Below are 19,337 nucleotides of genomic sequence, written 5' to 3' on the forward strand. Positions count from 1 at the left end.
GCCTCTCCCCACAGGCCGCCCCTGCTCCCGCTCAGGCCCAGCTGCCCCTAGTCAGGCCCTATGGTGGCAGGGGCCCTCCAGCATCCTGACTGTCACGGCAGAATCTGCAGTGGCCTGTTCCATGGAGCCGTCACAGACACACCCGAGGCTGGTTCTGCAGGAGCAGGGCTGAACAGGACGGCTCTTTCATATGCCAGACCCCTGTCCCGTCTCCACTGGCCGTGGTGAGGACTTGAGGCAGTGTCTCCATGCCCCCAAGAGCAGTGGGGCCAGGCAGGCAGGGCAGGCTGGGCTCTGTATCCTCTGCTTAGTGATTGGATCCCCCTGACCTCACAGGCCTGGCCCACCATCCCCAGGAGGCCAGGCTGTCTCCAAAGATGTGGATGAGAGAGAGACAGAGACAGAGATGCAGAGAGACAGAGAGAGATCAAGGCTGTTTACTGGTCACTTGGGTCCAGGCCCCTTCAGCCCCTGAGCCACTGGCAGGGGCGGCAGGCCCAGTGCAAAAAGTTTAATAGGCAAGAAAGCAGGACGGAAGAAGAAAGCAGCTCCCCTCCCCCCAACCCCATACAGAGCAGAGGGAGGGGGATTCGAACAAAGAGAAAACCCCCCTGTGGGGCAGAAAAGGGGCTGCTTCTATTGGGATGCTGGGGGAGGCGGTGTCTGGTTTGCATAAGGCCAGAGGATTGGCTTGACCAGGTGTGTCATTTACATAGCCTGAGAAAAACCTGGCCCTCGCACCTTAGCCCTTTAATATGCAAATGCGGGTCTCCGTGATGTTCCCAACACATGGTGTTGTCTGGAGGTGGCCATGAACTTGGTGCCCGTGCTGGCAAGGAGAAGACAGCAGCAGGAACTGCCTTATTGAGTGACCCAGTTTCTAATGGCCGGCATTTGCATCTCAAAGCTTGCCAGTCCGGCCCTTCGAGCTGCCTTTTCTTTTAGAAAAGAGATGGTTCCGGTGTTTTTTATTACAGGGAAACTTACACCGAGAACCTTTACCTTTACTATCTGCCTAAAAATTATTTCTGAATAACTCCTGTATCACAGGGTCTTGGCCTCTGGAGCCAGCAGGGCTGAGGTTCCATGGAGCTGGGAGTGAGGCCTAGCCTGGGACCCCCGCCTGGGCTCTATGCCTGGCCCCCGCTCACTTTTCTGGAGCCCTTCGCTGGGGCATTGGGAGTCACAGTCAGCAATCCTTTAAATTCCCGTTTTTCCCGCGTGTGTCTCTCCTTGGCGGTGGACCCTCACGGGGCGGGAGAAACAATCCCACGTTGGAATCTGGCCCTTTGCCTCCTTGCATGAAATATGAACATTGCTCCGGAATCCACAGTGATCAAAGGTGGGTACCTTGTTTATTTTACTTTAAATGATCTTTTCCGCTAATAAGCAGCATTTCCTTCAAGTTAGTATGAGTTAACAGAGCTTTACTCTAATGTATTTGTTCAAGCTTATAGAGGTAGATTTATGCTTTCATTTTTCTCTAGAGATGTCTGTTTCCTAGAAAGGGTTTAAATCCTGAATTTAAAAAAACAAAATTCTATCTAGCAGATGAAGAAATGGCGCAGACTACCTCCAGCCTGGAATTGAATAAATGAGATTTTTCTTCAACCTCCAGTGACAGTGCAAACTCATGAGCAAATTGCCCGCAGGGACACAACAGCTGCCACGTGGGTTCCGCCTGAAGAGGCGTCCACTGCCGTGAGTGACATTTACATAAACAACCCTCAGTGCCCAGCAATGAACACAGCATTCTCCTGGGAGCGCTCAGAGCGGCTGAGCGGGGACAGTCGGTAGATGAGGGGAGTCAGGGCTGGGACGTGAGGGAGGGTCCGCCATGCTAGACCTCAGCAGAAGCCAGGCAGAAAGGTCTGGAGCGTGAGGCTCGCTGTGGCCACAGCTCATGGCATGCCAGAGGACACAAGCCAAGGATGGGGAGGGAGCTCCAGGAAGGAGGAAGGGACTGTATTTCTCTCCCACAGACGCCGAGTCAAATGGCACTGACTGGTGGCCTTAACCAACAGATCAACCCGCTCACAGACCTGCAGCCAGGGACCCGTGACCTTGGTTCCAGGTGCAGGCAGAGTGAGCTCCCCTGAAGGTCCAGGAAGGCTCCTCCCAGCCTCCTGATGCTCTGGAGGGGGGGGGCTTTAGGCCTCCCCTGGCTGCAGCTGCACCTCCCGGCTCCATCTCCACACTGCCCACTCTGTGTCTGTGATCAAACTCCCTCTGCCTTTCTCTCACCTGGAGGCCTCTGACTGCATTTAGGGCCCACCAGGCAAATCCAGGATCAGCTCCTCCTCAAGAGCTCCCTCACCTAATCCCATCTCTTACCGTGTAAGATATTTGTCACAGGTTCTGAAGATTAGGAAGTAAAAATACATTGGGAGGGGTCATTGTTCAGGGCTCCACAGTGAGAAAATGAAAGAATTGGGCTTCTGTCCCCTATCCCTTGCTTAGAAAGATCACACAGGAGACCACAGTAAACGGTCCCTGAGCGGGGAGAGTTCTAACCCTCCTGTTCACGAGTGAGCACAGGACTTACGTTGGTTCAGAGCCCGTGCAAATCGCCCGACAGGTAGAGGAAAGGGCTTACTGGTTCCATGTCAGAGCAGCCTTTCCTGATGAGCTCTGCAGGAAAATGGAAGGGCTGTGGCCAGCGGCCCTGGCTCACCCGTCATCCGTCACGCCTGCTTAGCAGGATGCCGCAGAGGGCCCTGGCAACCGTGCGGAATTGAAAGACTTGTTACATAAACGCTGCTTGTGTTTTTTTAACTCAAAGAACCAAAGCGAGTCACTGGACATTATCCCAACTCATTCTAAACGTAAACCCTTGTCATCCTGACCCAGCTCCTGAGGTCCTCCGAGGACGTGGCCTCCTTTGACCAGAGCCTCTGTCTTTCCTGTGCCATCAGGTTGGTCTTTGCCAGCCAGGCTTTGTGTGCTTTGATGATTTTTCATGCATAACTCATGAGGTGCCTGTGTTGTGATCCTCGGATCAAACGCTTTCTTCCGAGCAGCACTGGGGAAGGATGATCCTCCCAGGCCTCGATGGGGTCACAGAAGGCAGCTCCTGAGTTACAGGTAAAACCCCCAGAGGCACTAGATTAATTGCTCTGGAAATTGAATCCCTTCATTGCGTTTTTCCAAAAGAAGGCGAGTTCCTCCACTTCTGGTAATCATCCCCCCTGCTCTCCAAGAAGGAGAGAAACTTAATCATCCTTTCAGTGCCTGGATGCTGCCAAGACACTGGCCACAGCCATCTCCAGCTAGGAACTGACCTTGGCCTTCCCAAGAGCTCTTAAAACCACGCCACCACCCCAGGCATCTGGAAGGGCAGCCGGGGTGGGGACGGGGTGTGACCTGCTGGTTGCACTTGGCTTTCAGCAACAGACAACCTGGAAACCCGAAGGCAGCCCCACCCCGTCCCTGCCCAGCCTGACTTCATGCCTGAATCGATGTTTGAGTCACTCAATGCTCAGGCTCAGACACGGAGGCCTTAGGTCACTGACTTGCCAACACCATGATTGAGCTTGTGGAATTAATTATTTAACCGGTGTTAACATCTGCTAGAAACTGTTTGCTCTTCCGATCCAAATCACTTAAATAGAGAGAGCAGGTTGGGAGACACTATCCATTTTTCCTCTCCTGACACGTTCTTCCACCTCCAATGATTTCTTTTGTTGTTACTACCAAAGTATCTTCAGTATTTACACTGAAGACACAATCAAAGAGCTTCAGGGATTAGAAACGGGCTGAACTGGCTTAAAGCAGAAGGAAACACTGATAAATTCTCTCCAAATGCTTTTCTCACCTCACAAGCACCTAGAAGGTGCAGCTCTATGCTGGTTCCAGAGCTGCCAGTCCTCGGTGGGGTCTGATCTTGGCACCATGAGGAGGAACTCACACTTACCGCCAGGGATTTCAACCCGCGAACATGCATAGCAACTCTATCTCAAAACATTATTTTTACCCCATTTCGCACATAAGGAACTGGAGACTCAGAAAGGTTATTGCAAGTTCCCCAAGGTCACACAGCAGGTGCGAAGTGGAACTGAGATTTCAACAAGGCGCACCTGACTTGGAACCCGGTTCCTGGACCACACCACACCCATGTGTGTGCATGAGTGTGTGCTTGCACGGGTATGGATGTGGTCTGCGTGTGAAAGTAGATACTAGGAAATGTACTGTCCTGGCTTCCTATTGGAGGGAAATAGGCGTATTTGAGGAAGTGATAAACCATGTTTAAAAACAATAAATTCATATATCTCAATGTTTTTCGTCTTCACCAAAATCAAAGAAAATAAAGGCAAACACTCTAAATGGTTGTTCAGAATCCAATAGTTTGTATCTCTATGGTCAAGAAGGGTGATTTGTCTGTACCTGTCCTTGTTTCTGAATCATTCCGTGTTTGGACCTGTGTTTTACATATCTCTCTGTCAACATTTCACAGTCATGCTTAGATTAAACAATTCTCGAGGCCTAATCCATGTTGCAAAGAAATCTTTCAAAGAGCTGTACTCTCTGCTGCTGTCTTTATTCGAGGTATGGATCATGAATAAAAGGAGAAAGTCCATTTATTTGCAGCAGGGGGCCACCATACTGCACCCGGCTGGGGACATAGTTGTCAGAGGTTATCAAGGCTCCCAAGTCCTTCTACCCACAACCTAAACAAAGGAGTTTTCTAAAACACAGAAAAGTTACAGTATGTTGGCTCCTGTGTGTGCATGTGTGTGTGCGTGCACACGTGTGCATGTGGGAGGGGTCCGTGTGTGTGTGTACACGTGGGGGGGTGCGTGTGTGTGCGTGTGTGTGTGTCTGTGTGTGCGCTGGACTGCTTTCTTTATTCTTTGTCCAGGCTGCTCTTTTTAAATCAATACAGGGAAGGAAAGAGAATGGTCACGTCTGTTCCTAATGAAAACACACGTAAGGACCAGGAAACAGCTTCTGATTGAATTCGGATACTTTAATCAATAATCATCCCCACCAGGAAGCACGATCGTCCGCTGCAGAGGCATGGAAAGGAGGCGTCACCGTCCTTCCCCATCAGGGCCCCCCGGCTTCTGCATCAGCCAGGGGCCCAGAGGCCAGGCCAGAACTGAGCTGCCGCCATCCTGCCCCGTCAGGGCCCCCGGCTCGGCTCCTATACCAGCCAGGGCCCAGAGGCCAGGCCAGAACCTCAGGTCCCAGGTAGGGTTCATCTAGAAGGAAAGGCAAGCAGCCCATGGACGACGTCAACCACATTTCACAGGAACGGAAAAACAGTTTGACCTGGAGATTAGCTACCAAGACTCGGACCCTCCTGGAAGCAAACTCCTGAAAAACATTGCTCCAAAACAGACAGAAATGTAAGGAAGGGGGAGAAGATGCAGAACGCTTTGGGCCGTGAGGCTGACTTCTTTCAAGTCACCAGCGTGCCCTGGACCTCGGCATGGCGCTGAGTGGCATCTGGCAGGGCTGTATTTGTTGTTGTTGTTGTTAAATATAATATCCATTAGCACAGGGATATGACAACTGGACACTTTATCCACCCTGAAAAGAAAAGCAGCAAAACCCCATATTTATGACGCTTGTTTCTATAAATATTTTATTGATTTTATTTCGTAATAAAGATAGTGAATATTGGCAAAAAAGTTGTAATATATTAAATGCTATGAGAAAAATTACCTACAATCTCATTACTCAGAATCATAAAATGGTAACATTTTGATGTAAGTTGAGTGCATGCATGTGTGTCATCAGGCACACCCGGGGGTGCTCATGGCCACACACACATAAATTCTCATACATTGATAGCATTCCTAGAGTAAGGTGTACAGCTAACATATCCTGAAAAAGTTATTAAATCGTGACTTTTAATAGCTGTGTAATGAATAGCCCAGCCCACGTATCCCAGGTGCGAGTGTAGACATGCTCCAATCTGTTATGGTCAAACTTCTGCACTGTTTTTAATATTCCAGATAACTCTAAAATAATTATCATTATTATAAAGTAACAATTCTTTATAGGAATTACTATAAAAGAAAATTATATTTTCAATGAAGCCTTGACTGTCCTGCCATTCCTGGCAAAGCAGGTGTGAAAACCCCGCCTACTGCAGAAGGCAGGACTCCGTGAGCCCGTCCGACTGCCCCCAGCGCTCTGGATTTTGCTAGCATGGCATTCACCACACAGGACCGTTAGGATCTGGTAGTTACTTTCTTACTAGACTGTGAGCTTCAGGAGGACCGGATCCCATTCATCTTTTCACTGCTCCTAGTGCCCGTCCTGTAGAATCTGAGTAACACACGTTTTGTTTAACTCACAGGTATGTTTGTCAACTATCCACTGAGAGCACAACATGTTCTGGGCATTGTGCCAGCTGCTGCAGACATGACAGGAGATGAGAGTATCCCTGCATTCTAATAGGGAGAAAGAACATTCACGTGCACAGACATGCACATGTGTATATATGCACATGCATGTGTGTCCACACACTTTTGTATATATGCACACACCTGTGCATGTGTGTGCATGCCCTCACATGCACACAGATACATGCACATGTACCCACATACTCGCATGTGACACACATACACGTTTGCCATGCACACTCACATGTGCATGCACATATGTACTCACACACGCAACACATACCTACACATGTGCCCATGAACACTCACATGTGCACACATGCACATGTGTACACACTCACACGACACATGTATACATGTGTGCCATGCACACTCGCACGTGCACACACATGTATGTGCATTCATGTGACACACACCTATGCATGTGCCTGTGCACACTCACATGTGCACACATGTGCATGTGTGCACACAAGACACATACATACATGTGTGCCATGCACACTCACACCACGTGCACATGCATGTACACACATTTGTGTGACACACAGCTACACATGTGCCCATGCACACTCACATGTGCACACATGCATGCACACCTGCTGTGCTGGTGCTATGAGGTAAGATGCAGCACAGCAAGGGGACAGGCAGCAGCAGACCAGGGTGCTGCCGTAGTGGGTGCTGAGGGAAGCTTCCCAGGCAGGTGACATTTAAGTGAGACTTGAGGGGAATGAGTGAGTCTGAGGAAGAATGTCCAGGACAGGAGGCTGCACATTGGCATGCTGGAGCAGCAGTGAGAAAATCAGCGTGCACAGAGGGCAGGAGGGGCCAGGGTGAGGAAGCAAGCACAGACAGGCAGGCAGACACCAGGTCATGCTCAGCTTTCTGGGACATGGTGAGGGCTAAGAACTTATTTGGAGTGATAAGAAGCCATTGGAAAGCTTTACATAGATGAACATAACTAGATTTAAAATGTTAAAGGCCGCTTGGCTGTTGTGTTGAGAATAGGCTATCGGGAGTGTATCAGTTATCCACTGCTGTGTAACAAATAACCTCCAAGTGCAGGGCTTAACACAACAGTAAAAACCTGCTATGAACCAAATGTTTGTGTTTCCCTCCAACCTCACAATCATGTTGAAGCCCTAATCTGCCATAGAGGGGTATTCAAAGGAGGGGCCTTTGGGAGGGAATTGGGTTTGGATGAGGCCATGAGTGTGGAGCCTCGTGATGGGATCAGGGCCCTTGCCAGCAGAGGAAGAGATCAGCACTCTCTCTTCACCCCGTGAGGACACAGCAAGAAGGGGGCTGTCTCCAAACAAGAAAGAGAACACTCACCACACACAAATCTGCTGGCAACTTGATGTTGGACCTCTCAGCCTCTAGAACTGAGAAAAACAAGTGCTGTGGTTTAGGTCCCCAGCCTGGTATTTTGTTATAGCAACCCCCAGCTGACTGAGGTCCATCTTCACCTTGCACAGCTTCTGTGGACCAAGAACCCAGGAGCAGCTTAGCCAGACTGTGGTGGCTCAGGGTCTCTCATGTGGTTGCAGGAAAGACATCAGTCTCATCTTAAGGCTCAGCTGAGGCTGCAAGATGCCCTTTCAAGGTGATCCACCCACGTGGCTGGTGGGCTGGTCCAGGATCTTGGTGGGAGGCCCCTGTTTCTCCCCACAAGAGCCTCTCCATGGGACTGCTTGAGCATCCTCACAACATGGCAGCTGACTTCCCTCAGGTACAGCAATCCCAGAGACCAAGTCAGGCACTGCTGTGCCCTGTGACCTGGTCTTGGGAGTCATCTGTCACCTCTGCCAAGCTCCATTCATCACACATGAGCTCCAGTCCTGTGTAGGGCAGGCTGCACGTGAAGGAATACCAGAAGGCAGAGGTACTAAGAGCTGTCCTGGAGGCTGACCCCCACAGAGAGGGAAAGCAGGGGTGGGAGACTGGTGAGCAGGTACATGCAGAGTGTGGGAGCAAGACCCAGGGTGGTGCCAGTGAAGAGGACAGGAGTGGGTAGTCTGAAGGCACCATGTGGAGGTCGAGTTAGCTGTGAAGTGTTGGCTGGGATTGATGTGGTAGTAAGAGATCATCGGGGATGATGCCAGCGTCTTCAGTGGGAACCCAGTAGAAGGGCTATTGACTGAGAGAGGGAACTCTGGAAGAAAAGCACTTTCTAGAAACCACTTATTTTTTTGAAGCTATATCTGCGTCCAGTGGTACTAGTTTTCCACGCAGATAGTTCATAACCAGGTCGAGTCAGGATAAGTATGCATGCTCCTTCTCTGAACACCTTCATCGTGGAAGAATTTGGCCAGCTCAGCAGCAGGAAGACCAGATTCTCACCCCTGTGCTGTCCCTGCTTTGCACAAGCAGTTCATCCCCTTGCAGGGTCTCAGTTTCCTCACCAATAAAATAAAATACTGAACCGGATGTAACGTTCTCTGCAAGTTTTTGACAAACACCAAGAAGAATTCATTGCTGATAAGATTGTTATGCTTTGAAGCCTAGACTTAACATTATATGCATCTGTGCACATGGACCAATTAGATTAATAAGGCAGAAAAATGAAATTAAGCTGCTAAGAAGCATTATTTAGATCTTGAAAACATTCTTATCTTTTGCATGGGTCTCTAATTACAATCAATTGATTATAACAGAAAGATATAGATTGATCCGTGACGGTCACGAAATAAAACTCTGAAGAGAGGAACCAAGCTCTGAGATTTGTAGTTTGGGCCCCAGTTAAAGTAGCATCAGCAAAACACAGGAAGAGGTGGCTCCAAACTGTCCCCCTTCCCCTCCCAGAAACATCAAAAAACAACAGAGGCCTATAGCAGCCAAGCAAATGTTGACAAGAAACAGCAACTTGAAAACAAGAAGAAAGCTCTTTGGCTGCTTTACTCTCCCTGCCCCACCCGCTTGAAGAAGAGGCTGTCCGTGTTCCCAGGGTGGGAACCCAGCCCTCACTGTGGAGGGAGCACGCAGGCCTTCTTCACAAATCACTGCATCTGTGTGTTCTAACCTGGCCAGGGGTTACTGGAAGGATGAACACGGATGTTCTTTGTTTCACGTAAATAGGAACTGAGGCTGGAAAAGCTGCAAGCATGAAGTCTGGAGCTGAAAAGTACAATGACTGAAATTAAAAATTCGCCAGAGGGCCTCAATAGCAGATTCTACCAGCCAGAAGACATAACCAGTGAACTTCAAGATAGGATAATTGAAACTATTGTCTAAAAAACAGGAAAAAAAACCATGAAGAAGAATAATCAGGGCCTCTGGGTCCTGTAGGACACCACCACGTAGGCCAACGTACATCATCTCTGACCACTATGAATTGGAGCTAGGAATCAGTAACAGAAGTAAAACTGGAAAATTTAAAAATATTTGGACAATGTTTTAATTAACACATTTTTAAAGTATATATTTATGGTATACAACATGATGTTTTATGGGAATCCTAGAAGAGAAAGAGAAAGGGGAGAAAGAATATTTGGAAAAATCAGAGCCCAAAACTACACTGTTTATTCCTACATTGTTTAAAAGACTAACTCATTTAAAAATCATTATAAATCTTTGGAGGCTCACATATATAAATATGTAGTTTGTGACAATAACACAAATAGGGAATGGAGCTGCATGGGGCAGAGTTTTTGTATCCTTCTTAAGTTAATATCAATTCAAATTAGTGTTATAAATTTAGAATATTAAATTTAATCCCAATAATAACACCAAAGAAAATATCCAAATAATGCCTATAGGAAATGAAAAGGGAATCAAATGGTTTACTACCAAAATAATGTCACAAAAGAAGGCGGTAATTAAGGGAATAAAATGAAAATCTGTAACATACACAGAAAACACAGAGCAAAATGGCAGAAGTTCTTACCAGTAAAAATTTTAAAAGTAAATGAATTAAACTGACTAGTAAAAAACCAGTGATTGGCAAGTGGATTTTAAAAATGATTCAAATATATGCTGTCTTCAAGAGGCTCACTTTAGCTCTAACAACACTAATGTCTTGCAAGTGAAAAATAGAAAAAGATAGTTCATCAAAATAATGACCAAAATAGGCTGGTGAGCCTGTGTTACTAACAGACAAAATAGGTTTTAAGCCAAAAACCATTAGAAGAGATAAAGAAGAATATTTATGTATTGATAAAATAGTCAATTCATCAAGAAAATGTAACAATGATAAAAATATATGCACCAAACAAGAGCCCCAAAATATATGAAGCAAGCATTGACTATTCCTCTGCTGCCTCCTTTCATATGTAAAATGCGGATTCAGTGAATGCTGATCAAGGCCTCGAAAGAATACAGCCATTGCCCCTTTCTCCTATCCCCCTAAACTTTTTTTCCCTCTTTCCCCTATTGCCTACTCTTTCCGCATTAAATATCGAAGTCCCCAAACCCTCTTTGGACAAAGCAGAGATCTTAGATGTTCCTGCGGTTTTGTGTTCCTTTTTCCTAGGCACATCTTCAGTCTCGGCAAAATAAACCTCTACATTGATTGAGACCTATCTCGGATACTTTTTGTTTTTGATAGGTTACAACTGTGCCTTATGAGTTGTGCACCAATGGTTCATTTCTGATGTCATCATACTCACAGCAGGATTGCCCAAGAAGGTGAAAGGGCCTTTGCCTGGGCCTCAAGGGTAACCTGTAATGTTTTGCATTTTTCCAGGAGTTTGGTGCGAATAACTTGGACAGCCCAGTATGGGCCTGGCCTGGCACTGTGCCAGCCGCACCCCTCCCACTGTCTGCCTTAGGAGACATCCCTCCCCCTGCCTGCTTCTGTCCAGGGCTGTCCCTCAGATTCAGAGCTCACAGCAGCTCAGGTGCCACAGCCCTGCCTTAGGAGTGTCAGTGAAAACAGCCAAACTCTGTACAATATTTGGAGATTTATTCCGAGCCAAATGTGAGTGACCAGAGCTCCTGACACAGCCCAGGAGGTCCTGAGAACATGTTCCCAAGGTGGTCGGGGCAAAGCTCTGTTTTTATGCATTTTAGGGAGACAGAAGATATCAATCAGCACATGTGAGGTGAACATTGGTTCAATACAGAAAGGTGGGACAGCTCAAAGGGCAGGGAGGGCTTTGGGGCCATAGGGGGATTCAAAGATTGTCTGATTGACAATTGGCTGAAACAGTTTATCCAAAGACCTAGAACCAATAGAAGGCAGGGTCTGGGTCAGGATAAGGGGTTGTGGAGACCAAGGTTCTTATCATGCAGATGCAGCCTCCAAGTAGCAGGTTTTAGAGAGAACAGATGGTTAGTGTTTCCTATCAGACTGAAAAGGTTCCAGACTCTTAAACGATTCTCTCCTGGATCAGGAAAAAGACTTGGAAAGGGAAGGGGGTTCTCTAGAGAATGCAGACGTTCCCCACAAGAGGCAGCTTTGCAGGGACATTTTAAAATATGTCAAAGAGGCTGGGCACAGTGGCTCACGCCTGTAACACCAGCACTTTGGGAGGCCAACGGGGGAGGATCACTTGAGCTCAGGAGTTCAAGAACAGCCTGGGCAACATAGTGAAACCCTGTCCCTACCAAAAATACAAAAACTTAGCCGGCTGTGGTGGCGCACATCTGTGGTCACAACCGCTTGGGAGGCTGAGGTGGGAGAATTGCTTGAGCCCAGGAGGTGGAGGTTGCAGTGAGCCAAGATCGCACCACTGTACTCCAGCCTGGGCGACACAGTGAGACTCCATCTTAAACAATAAATAAATAAACAGATAGATAGATAGATAGATAGATAGATAGATAGATAGATAGATAGTTAGTAATAATAAAATCTGTCAAAGAAATATATTTTGGGGTAAAATACTTTGATTTCCTTCCTTTCTCAGGCTGCTTAAGACCCCATCATATGTGTGAACCACAACGTGCTAATCCATCCACCCCCCGCTCACCCACCCGTCCACCCACCCAGGAACACGCGGCTGCTTCCACCTTTGGCTGTTGGACACGGGGCTGCGGTGAACATGGGTGGACAGATACCCTTCGAGTCTCTGCTTTCACTTCTTTTGGGTCTATGCACAGTAGTGGAATTGCTGAGTCAAACTGTCATTTTACATTGAAATTTTTGAGGAGCCACCATCTTGTCTTATGCACCATCCCGCAGCCTGTGTAGCCCAACCTCTAGGCTTCCTCTCCGTGGACACTGAGAAGCTTAACACCATCAGGAACGTGCAGTGCTCAGCATGGGTTTTAACTTGCCTCAGTTTAATGAGGATTACCTTAATTCAATGCCAGTTCTGACTGCACAAGGGGGCCTGCCCTCTTCCATTCTCTCTGGCACGGAGACCCAGCAGCTGAGTCCTGGCTTCTCCAGCCCCAAAAGGCCTGAGCACCTGCCCTGGTCCATCCCCTGGTGCGGTGGCTAAGGGGGGCAGGTGGATGAGCTGCATCGCCGGGCCCCGGCCAGGGCCTCCATCCCATAATGTCTCGGGGCGGGGCCTCCACTCTCGGCACAGCCATCTGCACTTTATCGATGCCAAAGAGAAGCCACCAGGCTCAGCAAATGCCCTGCCTGCCTTTCACATGGGATCCCTGAGACACCTGTGCTGGGAGCGAGCCCTCCTCTGAGATGGTGACACCATCAATCCTCAGCCTTTTAGTTCAGGAAAATATGTTCTTAAGGGACCCCCTCCCCAGGTGTCCAATGGGGACTGCAGAGCAGCACCGAGGCCTGTGTGTCCATGGGCAGTGTGGACAGAAGAAGCATCCTAAACTCCCAAAGGATGCCTGGGGTGAGGCGAGCCCTGGGGGGTGAGGGAGAAGGGAGCACGGTCAGCTTCTCTACCTCTTTTCGGTGCATCCTCTGCAGGCAGCTCTTGAAGGCAGGAGCTGAAGGCTTAGTGCTTTGCAGGACCAGCTGTGACGGTCACTGGTAGACAGCACCAAGGGACCTGGGCACAGGACTGACGGAGGCCACTGGGCAGGGCTGAGGGCATCCCATGAGGACCACCTGCACAGGGGGTCCCTCACAGACCCCTCGGCCCTTAGAGTCCCAGTAGGAGAGTCTTCCAAAGAAGTGAGGGGAGACGCCAGAGGTGACCGTCAGGACATGCACACCACGTGAGCCGCCACCACGGAGTGCACCTGGCATTCTGTGGGAAGGGTGGCTGGTGCCCCAAGTGGGCTCCTCCCTGGCCACGTGTCCCTCTGTTTCCCCATCTGAAAAATGGGCAAGATGACAACGGCCCCTTCCTCACAGGGTTGCGGGGGGATTATCCGGAAAGCACACGCCGCCTCTTGTAACGAGTGAAGGGGCCGACACACCGCAAGCCGGGCGCCTCCAGCCAGCTTCCCTTCTGCAGGAAATTCACAGGACATGAGACAAGGGCATCAACCCCATCCCTCTCCTGCTTCCCGAGGGCTGCTCTTCCTGAATGCCGGCTATAAGATCGGCGAGTCCCCTCAATCACAGAAAGAGTAAGAGACCGTGGACCCCACGGGGCCGGTTCTCTGCTTTGCAGTCTCGCAGCGGTAGCAGTGCTGAACCTCAAACTGTGGAGCGGCTGAAATCCATGGGCGCTGAGCCAGGAAGAGGCCGATCTGTTCCTGGGATTCCTGGACTGAGCAGGGCTGGGAGGGGACCACAGCAGAAGCCCCTTCCCACCCTCCCCACCCCCATGGGCCCTGCTCGGGAGTGAAGGGGTCACCGACCTGCTGGGGCCCTGCTGGCCCCCAGGCTGACTGGGTTGTGGCCTCTGCTTGTGAGATCTCAGAGAGTGTGTCATTCACGTCACTGGGGGGTGCAAATCTGCAATGGATCGTGTCGTCCTCGAGGGTCTCCACCCCCGGATCACAGCGAGAAGCATGTTTGTTTGGTCCACTCAGCTCACTGCAGCCAAATCATCTTCACCTGCTCGGGCAGCACGGGGTCCTCAGGCGGATGCTCACCGTGTTCAGTTCCATCTGATGCATGGAAGGGGCTTCCGAAAGGCAGAGGAGTGGCGTGGACTTGCCGGGGTCTGGTGTCTCTGGTCTCCTGGCAACATCTCGCCAGCCCTTAAGCTCACCTGGGCATTCACGGCCAAGCACACCTGGAGACCACACGGCCCATTCCCTGGTCCAGCCTGGGCCTGAGCCCACGGAGCCGCTGGCTGCAACCCCATGCCGCTCAGACCCTTGCCTCTCCTGCTCCTCCCCTGCGTCCTTTCTTCTCGAAGCAGCTTTTCCTCCCCACGCCACCGCCATGTGGCACCGAACCTGGTGGGAGAGTTCCCAGCATCGCTCTACGCTTGTCTAAAGTCCTCTTAGTTCTGAATCTCGAATTCTGAATCTGGAGTTACTACGTGTTTGGTTGCCAGCTGGCCCAGGGCAGGGGAATGCGTTCACGTGTTCCGGGGAGGAGACGGGGCCACTGCACTCAGCCACCTTATACAGAGTTCATCTGGGGAAGGAGACAACTTTCTCCTCAGTCTGGGAGTTTTCTGGGGAAAAAAAACAGTTTTGTGCGTATTGTTCTTTGTATTGTAATACAATAGACAGTCGAATACCTTTTTCACAACGTGAAAACGTCCGTCACGATACTGCAGGTTGATCTCTTGCCCTCTTCCTGCCTTTCGTTTGGGATGGCTCTCAGGAAGTCACGGCCAGCTTCACGTCTTTGCGCTGGGTAAACACACGGGCTATTTATGTTGGCACCAGCAACCGTACCTGCCACAAGTGATCTAAAGCCCTCTGGGTCTTCTGGGCACAATGTACTATTGACTCGAAATTCTACCTAACAGCACATCCTACCTAGGTAGAAAACAAAGCTCTAAAAGCCAAATTCACAAGCACGGATTGCTCAACTTCACGGACTGTTATCTGGCCTGTACATTAAAGAAAAGCTGGTGCCCTTAAGCAATAGCAAGAACTTGATCCGTTTAGAAATCAAGCTGAAGAGTTTCAGTCAATAAATACGCTTTTAAACTAAAAATTTAGTAATAAAGCTTTTATAAGAACGTGCCCGGCCTGGAGCAGTGGCTCAAGCCTGTAATCCCAGCACTTTGGGAGGCCAAGACAGGCGGATCACGAGGTCAGGAGATCGAGACCATCCTGGCTAACACGGTGAAACCCCATCTCTACTAAAAAAAAGTACAAAAAACTAGCCGGGCGAGGTGGCGGGCGCCTGTAGTCCAGCTACTCGGGAGGCTGAGGCAGGAGAATGGCGCGAACCCGGGAGGCGGAGCTTGCAGTGAGCTGAGATCCGGCCACTGCACTCCAGCCTGGGCGACAGAGCGAGACTCCGTCTCAAAAAAAAAAAAAAAAAAAAAAAGAACGTGCCCATCACATCACCACACTTTTTTATCTGCCAGCAATTTAACGTCTATGGCAGAACAAGGAAAACAATTAAAATAGTCAGGAGACATGGATTAAAATCTCAGCTTTGACTCTACCAAGCATTTGATCCTGGCCTTTCAGTTTCTGTAAAAGGGGGTGATGGTGCCCACTTCCAGGCAGATGTGAGGACTTGAAGAGATGGAAGATGCCAGCTCCCGTCCCAGGGCTCAGAATCTAGAAGGTGCCCAATCTGGTCTCCTTTTTAAGGTCTTAGCAGACAGAAGCTGTGGTCTCTGAGGAATCTGCATAGCCCCAACAGGCATCAGCCTCCAATTCTAACTCACAGAGGAAGACGGGGACTGCAGGGTGACCAGCAGACGTGATCCTGGGCTCGCGGGAGCCACAGAACAGCAGTTCTTATGCTTCTTTGGGAGCCAGAATCCCTTGAGAATTTTATGAAAGTGCCAGGCTCTATTCCCAGAAAACAATAACAATAGTTATGATAATCCACACATACAGATAATCCACACATATAGAATGGGGGGCCTTGAGACCACTCCCCACATGAAGGCTCACCCCTGGAAGAAGCTTCAAGCCCTGCGTTAGGGGGTTCACAGAAAGTTTCCACAGACCACGTGGCCTGCCCCCGCTCATTTACACGGTGCAGCTGGAAGTGTGCTCGGGGCTAGAAAAATATCACGGCAGAGTCAAGACGAGATTCTGGCTTCCTGCGCTTCATCTACGGAGCAGGAGGAGGAGGAGGGAGGAAAACCACAAGAGAATGCTGTCGGCAAAGCCAAAGAGAGCCTGTTTCTGTCACTGGAAGGCATGAGGGCCACCATGGCAGGGCTGCTGGGAGCACTTGCTGAGCCCAAGGTCCACCCTGAGCCTGGCGCTGCCCTCGCCGGGAGGCAGGAGAACCACTCAGATGCTGCCCAGCCCATGTGGAGCAGAGACTGCAGCAAAGACGGGACACATTGCCATTTACTAAGTAACTCATTACGCAAGCCGTTTAACAAGTGACATCAAGGAAAGGTTGCGGGAGCTATGAGCGTGTCTAACAGGAGATTCCGACCCCAGGGGGGTTTACGGCTGGAATCCCCCTTATGTTAACCAACCCTTGTGAGGTCGCTGAGGACCTGGGGGGAGCAGCTCCAGCGGGCCGCAGGGATACTGCATGGCAGGGTGGGGTCATGGTGGATTTGCAGACACTGCAGGACAGGGCCCGGGGTGAGGCCATCATGGAAGTCGAAAGCCACCAAACATCTCAGGTGCAAACACACTGTGAGGTGTCGGGGGCACAGCCAGGAAGAGGCCCCAGGGTGCCTGGCCCTGTGGTTTACAGGTAGGTGTCAGGGGCAGATGTGCCAGGCAACCAAGGAGGAGGCCCAGGAAGGGGGTAGTGAGGAAGGCAGCATGAGCCGACTGCTTACTCAAGTCGGCTTCCAGGGAAAGGGAGAGGCTGTGCCAGCAAGGGGGACTCATCGGCAGGGACCCTTCCCATCCTGAGGATGCCATGGCAGGTGGGAACTGGGCACCGAGGTGTGCGAAGCTCCTCTGAGGCTCTCGAGCCCCCAGAAGCTGCACCCTCGTTTCTCTGCCTCACATGCTTGTACCTGGCTGCTGCGGTTCAAATGGGTCCTCTCCAAAACCCAGGCATTGTCAACGTGATAGTGTTGGAAGGTGACTTGGCTCCAGGTCTCCTCCCAGTGAATGGGACCAAGGCCGTCACACAAGAGGCTTCCTGCAGCCTCCAGTGCCCTCCAGCCTGCAAGAACACCGACAGCCAGGAGGCCCCGGGGACGCCAGCACCTTGACCTTGCACCCCCAACCTCCAGAAATGCGGGGAGGAAACTTCCGCTCTTCCCCCTCACCCAGGCTCAGGATTCCGCTGCAGCCACACAGCAGACTTGGCCACCAGGGCTCCCCCCAGACCCACTCGACCCGAGGTTTCCCAGCTGCAGACTGACCAGGGCTGCTGCAGAGAACCGCGGCCTCTGAGGACACCACTCACGGAAGGGGCGTCCAGCCTGGCAGGTCCTCAGCCTGGCACACACACACGGCAGCACGTCCCCAGCCACCAGGCCTGCCGGCTTTTCACACTCTGAGGAGTCAGCCTCCGATTCTAATTCACAGAGGACACCGGGGACCCCTCCCTGCAGGGCGACTGGAGCTGATGGCGGCAGGGTTTTGGAGTTGTGGGACGCAGGTCACATTTGAACTTGTGGGAACTGCACGGCCTTGGGAAAACGGCCTGTCTAGGAGCCTCGCTCTCCTTACCCGTCAAATCACAACACCCCCTGTGGGGACTGGAAGAAGAAAATGGGCAGCCCCTGGGCAGTGCCTAGGGGAAACAGCGGTCACCGTGGTGGATGCTCCAACTCCGGCCTCTCCTCTCTCCTCTCTCCTCCCTCCAGGGCTCCGGCCCGGCTCCAGGTCCTTCCTTCCTGAACTTTGTTTCTCGTCCTCCTCTCACGGCACGGGCCCTCCCTCTTCCCAGCAGCTCTGCCCCTTGATTCCAGGATGCCCTCCTGCTCACCAGGCCCATATCTTCTGCAGGAGTCCCCCAGTTCCGCCTTTCTCTTCAACACCAGCTCCCTGCACCACAGGGATTCACCTCTTCTCCCACCGCAAACTCTCCCTGGGAAATGCCTGACCATTTACTGCCCGGGTTCCCAAATCCTGTCTCCAGCCCAGTCTGTCTGCTGGGTTCCGTCCCCTGGTTGCAGCCCGGCCCATCTCTCCCACCTGGGGTGCTCGTCTAGGCCACAGCTGAGCTCTCCCTTCCCTTGGCTCTGCTGAGGTCCTTGTCTGGTCCGTGACTTCAGAATCACTGCTCTGTTAAAAGTGGGGTCCCCCCTCCTTTCTGCTTCATATGGAAGGAGGAGCGGAGCGGGTCTGTGCTTCCTGCCTTTGTGTCCTGAGCGCCACTCACGGAGACCTTCCTCCCGCACTTGCCTGCCCATGTCCTGCCACACGGGACTCGCCAAAGTTGGAGGCTGCCATGCGATTTCCTTATTTTTAAACTTTCAGGGGCTCCCATTTTTCCGACTGAGTGGGGCCTCGCTCTCCGACAGGGCATCTCATCTCAGATGCCTGCAGCCCCACTGCCCACCCCACCCACCCTCTCTCCCACCCCACAGCCAGGCCAGGCACTCATCCCTCCAGCTGTCCTTCCCTTCCCACTCCCGTCGCCCCTGGGAAGCCCCCGTACGACCCCATGCAGCGCCCTCGGGAGCTTTTGTATGGCTCTGGACCCACCACCTGGAGAAAGTGTGTGTGCATCTGTTTTCCCAGTGCTGTGCGAGCACCCAGCATTACACTGTCACAGGGCGGGTGCTCCTTGACATCTTCTATGACGTTTTGTTAACTAGCATATTTCCCGTGACATTATAGAGATTTAAACACGCAACAGGTGTGAGACATCTAACTTTTTAAATTAATGCCAAACTCCTAGATAAACTGCGTTGGAATCCGTCACTGCTGTGGCTTTCCAGGGTTCCCCTTGTTTCCTGGGAGTAAGAAACTGTTTAGGGATGCCTGGACACCACTGGGGCTGCACCCTGGGCTTTCTGGAAACAGGCAGAGGCAGGTGACACCTCCCTCACATAGCACGGGGCAGAGGCTCCCATTGTTTCCATGTGACGTTTCAAGTACAAATCTGCTCTTGTGGCTTAGCCTGAGGAAATTAAGTTTGCTCTTGTTAAGAGGAAA

At 50.9% G+C, this 19,337-nt stretch overlaps 1 long non-coding RNA gene across 1 annotated transcript; it reads left to right on the forward strand.

The window, feature by feature from the left end:
- The first annotated feature begins 900 nt into the window (after window positions 1–900).
- Window positions 901–5,622, forward strand: LOC105487589 (uncharacterized). Its single transcript, XR_011623228.1, has 3 exons — window positions 901–1,342; window positions 1,552–1,701; window positions 4,883–5,622. It is a non-coding gene; the product is annotated as an uncharacterized lncRNA (long non-coding RNA).
- Window positions 5,623–19,337: the final 13,715 nt, after the last annotated feature.

The sequence above is a fragment of the Macaca nemestrina genome, chromosome 5 (genome assembly GCF_043159975.1).
Source record: "Macaca nemestrina isolate mMacNem1 chromosome 5, mMacNem.hap1, whole genome shotgun sequence".
Taxonomy (NCBI): Eukaryota; Metazoa; Chordata; class Mammalia; order Primates; family Cercopithecidae; genus Macaca; species Macaca nemestrina.